Raw genomic sequence first — 6,219 nt, forward strand, 5'->3', positions numbered from 1 at the left:
AACTCCATTTCGGTCACCCTTTGTTTACAACTGTGTCATATATTTGAGGGCTTTTAGCTTTGCTTATCGAAAGCACCTGTCCACTGAAGACTTCTTGATATAGCACATTAAGCAAGATGCATTCTAAGCAAGGTGATTTAATAATTTGATGTATCGCTTCAGCATATCCTAGGCTGAATGATTTCTCAGCCTTTTTTCAACACGTATTATTTTCAACTGTCATGACTTTGTCATTTGTCTAAAACGCACATTTAGAACTTTAACATAAATCTCATTATTTGGAGGTTATTTGTTATAATATACCTCATACATTATTTCTTGTTCTCTGGTTTGTCGAGGACATTGAAAGTGATAAACCATAGTTCCGTTATGAAAATCCTAGTCAAACTCTGCCCCTATGGAAATAATCCCACTACACCACATTTGTCACAAGCGTGTATTTTACTGTCAACGGTCAACCACCTACTCTACATTGTTGTCACCTCCTCTCCAGTGCTCTCGGAAGTCTGAAGTTGCCATTTCGATACCAATCTGAAATGCCTATTCACCACGTTAATCAAAGAATTTATCAAATGGAGTTTATCTCCAGGTATTGCGAATAAAGTGTCGTTCAGCAAACCCTGAGGCTACAACATTTTAATACTTCGGCTTTGCTTCAGAACAGAAACATAAATCCCATGCCAATTGGAGGTTATTTGTTACCATCGCAACATTTCGATTGGTGCAATTCTGAATAAAAGTGTATTATAGCAATATTTTGGATGAAATTGATTTCGTCACCCTTATGTGAAGGATTTGAGTTTAAGCAGGGTTATGTGTATACACAAAACAGGATCTCAAAAGAGGACCCTTTCCAATTTCCTAAAATGAAATAAGGGTCATAATTCCTAGTGTTTGTTGATCTGAAAATGATATATGGATTGTTATTCCGAAGGTGTGATGGTCTGAAAATGAAATTACATTCGGTTTTTTTTTTTCGAAGGTTGTTAATCTGAAAATGAAACAAGGTCCGGATTTCGAGTAACTCATTAATCAAAAAATGTAATATGGTTTCTTAATCCCAGCATGAATCAAGCCTCATCAATCCAACAATGAAGGTCCGTTAATCCGAACATGATTACATCAACATGGAGAGGCCGGAACTGTGGGGAAGGGGGTTTGGGGAGGATCATCGTTTCTGTAGATTAGTTATATGAAAATGGGAAGGGGCGGATAATGTGATAATGATCAAAGGTGTACACAGTACACAGCCTTCAGGTGACCTCTTGTTATGATTGTTTCTACGTCATGTGTGAGATTTGTGTATACATTCCACGGGTCTATCGCGGGCTAGACGAGTCGAAATTAGTACAACCATGCAACTATACAGCCATGGAATGGATGTCAGGTTTTAACCAATCAGAACGCAAGAAACCTATGCAACTTTGCAACTACGCAACTATGCAACTGTGCAGCCCTAGAATGTCTGTATGGTTGTCTCTTAATTGTACGAGAAAAAACTCGACAGACATTCATAAATACATGAGTGAAGGAACGGTTGTAGGGTTTCAGCCAATTCTTGTTAATTTTATATTCTTTCGAATTTTCAGTTCGGTTTCAGAAAGCAACACAGCACTACCCACGCTTTATTGGCTTTTATTGATAAAGTGGCACATGCTCTTGACGATGCTTCACACACCATCGGTGTTTTGTGATTTCTCGAAGGCTTTTGACACGATAGACCATGATATTCTCCTTTATAGTCAAGGTGCAGGGACCCTGAAAAAATGACTTCGTTCAACCCACCTGGCAGAAAAGGTTTGACTGCATGGGGTGGTCGGTTGGACCCTCTAAAACACCCCTTAAGCAGTATGTGATTCCAAACTGTGGTATCAATACAATTTTACAGGACCCTGTTTTATGAAGAGTTAAAATTGATTATATAGTGGATTTCAACTGAAAGTCTATGGCAGCCTGTGTAGTAAGGAAATTTAAAATCGATTTTATCTTTTGATAAAACGGGGCCCTGGCCACTTAAGTTGCGACAAGACCTTATTCTTCGAGAAGAAGTCTGTGAAAGCTAAGACTACTACACGTACCACTAGCGCTGCTACATGCGCCAATACCAGTGGCGCGTGTAGTAGTCTTAGCCCATACAGACTTTTTCTGCGACAAACAAGGGTTTTTGCCTGCAAACTTACTTTTAATACCAACCTGGGGTCGGTGTAGTGTAGTTTCTAGACGTTTTTATTTCGTCTTCATTTTTCCGACTTGAAGAAAGCCGAGTGAGCGCTCATACCCAGTGATTGCGACGCCCGAACTGTTTTTGTCGCAATCACTTTGTATACACCCTCACTCGGATTAGCGCAATACAGGGGCTTTTTCAGAATTCACAAGCTGCAACTCGGAGAAATAAAGACGAAATAAAAACGGCTAGAAACTACACTGCACCGACCACAGCTTGGCGTGAAAAGTTAGTTTGCATGCAAAACCCCTTGTTTATAGAAGAAAAAGTATGTGTGCGCTAAGACTACTACACGAAGCACTGGCACTGGCGCCTGTAACAGTGCTAGTGGTGCGTGTAATAGTCTTGGTGTGCGCAGACTCTATTACGTTTGTTCCAACAAATAATGATGAAAAGTGGCGAGTAAAATTCCTAAATTATGCAAATAATATTATGAAGTATAATTTGAATTCTGTTAATAACAATGAAGTACAAGATGAAGAGGGTTAGCATATTCCTGCGTGCTTTGGCAGAGAGATCACACAAAGGAGATTCAAAGTCTTTTGTTATGAGAATGAGTTTGACGCCCCAGTCCCTATAAATACCGGGCGTTCCCACTATTCGACATCTTTTTAAAGTATCCGAGGCAGTACTAGTATCCAAACATCCACACATTCACGGAACGTCTTCACTAACGTTGCACAGGGCAATATCAACAATCATTCATCCGAGTCATCGATACACACCTTACAGGCATGAGTTGACGGTTTCTGTGACCAGAAGAGAGAGGGAGGGTTATCAAACAGTATGTCATGATCACGCAACGCGTTGGGCGGGACCCTCTTCATCTTGTACTTTATTGTTATTAATAGAATTCAAATTATACTTCATAATATTATTCGCATAATTTAGGAATTCTATTACATAACACTTCGTACAAGCTTTCAGAGGGTTAGCAGCTTTCAAAGTTCAACACAGAAACTGTCAAGTGAGATGTCTGAGGCAATGAGACAACTGTCGCACATGGGTATTCATGACAGATCAGATTTATTCATGAGCAATCTGAAAAGTGCAATAACAAGGTGTATGTTCCGTCTGGACACATGATCACAAGGAGAAAGAACAATATAACTTTGACAACCTCTGTGAGTTACGTACGTATCCAGTGTTTCAATGTTAATTACAACTTATGAAGGAGAGCTGAGAACGGTCGAAGCGAATTTTGCTTCTTGAACTGGCTTAAAATAATAATCTCGAAAGGTTTTGGCATTAGACCAATTGGCCTTTGACATAATCTCCTCAATGGTAACGCCTTGATTAAAAGCTGCCGTACTCGAGGCACTGCGGTAACTGTGAGCAGAAAACACGGATGTATCTATGCCTGCCTTATTCAATGTGCTCTTTAACCACCGAGACAGGGTAGAAGTGGTTACTTCTTTGTGAGGTTTTCTAGTAGAAATAAAAAGTTTTGTCACTCCGTGAACCTGACGCAAGGGTTCTGTCCGACTCAAGTACTCCTTGAGCACAGATAAAACACACAACTTCTCGTTCGTGGGGAAGGAAGACAATTCAACAGATTGATTAGCAATGCCTTTCTTTGTAGTTGTTGTTTTCAATAGCTCTACCACTTGAAAGACCGCACTGTTATCAGAAATTGACATATATGTAATGTCTAAAAAACTAAGAGTCTGCACTCTCTGTGCTGAAACAAGGGCCGCTAGGGCAATCAACTTCTCGCTTAGAAGTAACAGATTAAGTCTTGCATTATTATCCAGTGAACATAAGTAATCTAACACTTGAGACACTTCCCAAGTAGTGTTGTAACGTGGTTTGGGCGGTTCTTTATTAAAAATGCCTTTCAACACTCGTGATACCAGCGGGTGCTTGCCAACGGGAAACCCGTCAATAGAGGGCAGCACAGATGATAAGGCTGACCGATACGAGTTTATTGTTCTGTAATTTTTCCCTAGCACATGCTAGTCAGACAAAAAATTTACGATATTGGCGATAGATGAGCTAAATGGATCAAGCGATTGTTTGCGGCACCAACTAATCCACTGCTTCCAAGCTGAGTCATACTGCTTGTTGGTATTGTTGCGCCAAGAATGTGCGATGAGCTCGGAAGCTTGCTCTGAAATTCCTGCTGTTCTCCAACGTTCGCTGAGATAGTCCAGGCGAGTAACTTCAGCTCGGGCATTGGAATGGGAAGGGGAATTAGGCAGTCCCGTGGTAGGAGGAGGGGTGGGGCTACCAGGAGCTGAAGGATGAGCGGGAACCACGGTTGTGCCCTCCACAGAGGGGCGATCAAGACTGCTTTCTGGCAGTTGTCTCTGCGGACTTTGCGAAGGACCCTGGGAAGTAGACAAAATGGAGGAAAAACATAGGGATGTAAAAATTCCCATGAAATTGAAAAGGCATCGATAGCCTTAGAAAGGGGGTCTTGTTTCCAAGACACATACTGAACCAATTTCCTATTGGCACTGGATGCGAAAAGATCAACCTCGGGTCTGAAGGAAAGTTTAGATAAAAGCAAAGAAAATATGTCAGGACGAAGACTAATTTCCTTATTCATATCTCTCCGAGACAGACTATCTGCTTCTATGTTAGCAACGCCAGCCAAGTGGGAAGCAGATAGCCAACAGTTGTGGTCTAGCGACCACGCCCAAATGTCACATGACAATCTATTAAGCAGTAGAATACTACCGCCCATTTTCTTGACATACGTGACGGCTGTACTATTGTCTGACTTAATATGAATCTGTTGGTTATGGGAGGTGTCGCACAGGGAGGCAAGGCCTCGATGAATGGCAAGTAATTCTAGCGCATTGATATGCAAATTAGCTTCCTCTCGAGACCAGACACCTTGAGCAAAGGAATTATCATTCACACAGAGTGCACCCCATCCTGAGGTGCTGGCATCTGTATGAATTGTCAATGAGATGACAGGAATGTCAATGCGGGACCTAAATTCCTCACGTGGCAAGGAACGCCACCAATGGATTTCTTCAATGGCATTATTGTTAAGTGAAAAAGATGCATCAAATTTACCACCTGACGCTTGCAGTGCTTTGGTTTTGCACGACTCTAGAACACGGTAATGCAAACGACCCGTCGGTACGGCATCAAATGAAGAAGTAAGAAAGCCAATAAACTTTGCTAAATCTCGAATTTTTATCGAGGGAGAAGACAAAATATGGTGCCCAAGATTTCTTATCTTGGAAATTTTTTCGCCTGGCAGACTTGCCATCATGGTCACTGTGTCCAAATTAAAGCCTAAATAGGTCAGGGATGTTGTAGGGGAGACATGTGACTTCCCGAAATTAATGACAAATCCCAATGATGTCAGCAAATCAATGGCACAGTTCGTGTTAGCGATGCTCTCCTCCTTAGAGCGGGCAAAAATCAAAATGTCGTCCAAATAAATCATTATTCTCATGCCTCTACTTCTCAGAGAGGCAATAACAGGTTTCATTACTTTAGTAAATACCCTTGGTGCTGAACTTAGTCCAAAGGGCAAGCAGGTAAAACAATAAAAACGACCATTCCACGTGAAACATAGATATTTCTGATAATCTTCATGAATAGGAATGGAAAAATAGGCATCTTTGAGATCAAGCGACGTTAAGTAGTCGGATTGCATGAGGATTTCTTTAACATTTCGAAATGTTTCCATCTTGAAATGTTCATACTTAACGAACGAGTTCAGATTTTTCAAATTAATGATGGGTCTGAGATCCCCGGTTTTCTTTGGAACTGTAAATATAGTGGACAGAAATAAAGCTTCCCCTTGGGGAATTTCTGAAATTGCTCCTTTCTGGAGCAGCGAAAGAACTTCCAGATTAATTGCCGCTTTTTCGTCCTCTGACAGTGGTAATTGAGGAGGAAAAAAGTTCTGTTGAGGGTAATCGTCAAATACGATTTTGTAACCACAAATAGTGTCTAAAATCCAGGGATCAGCAGTAATGAGAGACCACGCCTCTTTGAAAAATCTGAGTCGTCCCGCATGACGTGAAAGG

At 41.1% G+C, this 6,219-nt stretch overlaps 1 pseudogene; it reads right to left on the reverse strand.

The window, feature by feature from the left end:
* Positions 1–3,390: 3,390 nt before the first annotated feature.
* Positions 3,391–5,218, reverse strand: LOC139715564 (uncharacterized; annotated as a pseudogene).
* Between the last annotated feature and the right edge of the window lie 1,001 nt (positions 5,219–6,219).

The sequence above is a fragment of the Diadema antillarum genome, unplaced genomic scaffold (assembly GCF_040938485.1).
Source record: "Diadema antillarum isolate AM-2024a unplaced genomic scaffold, OU_Dant_1.0 scf00000051, whole genome shotgun sequence".
Classification (NCBI taxonomy): Eukaryota; Metazoa; Echinodermata; class Echinoidea; order Diadematoida; family Diadematidae; genus Diadema; species Diadema antillarum.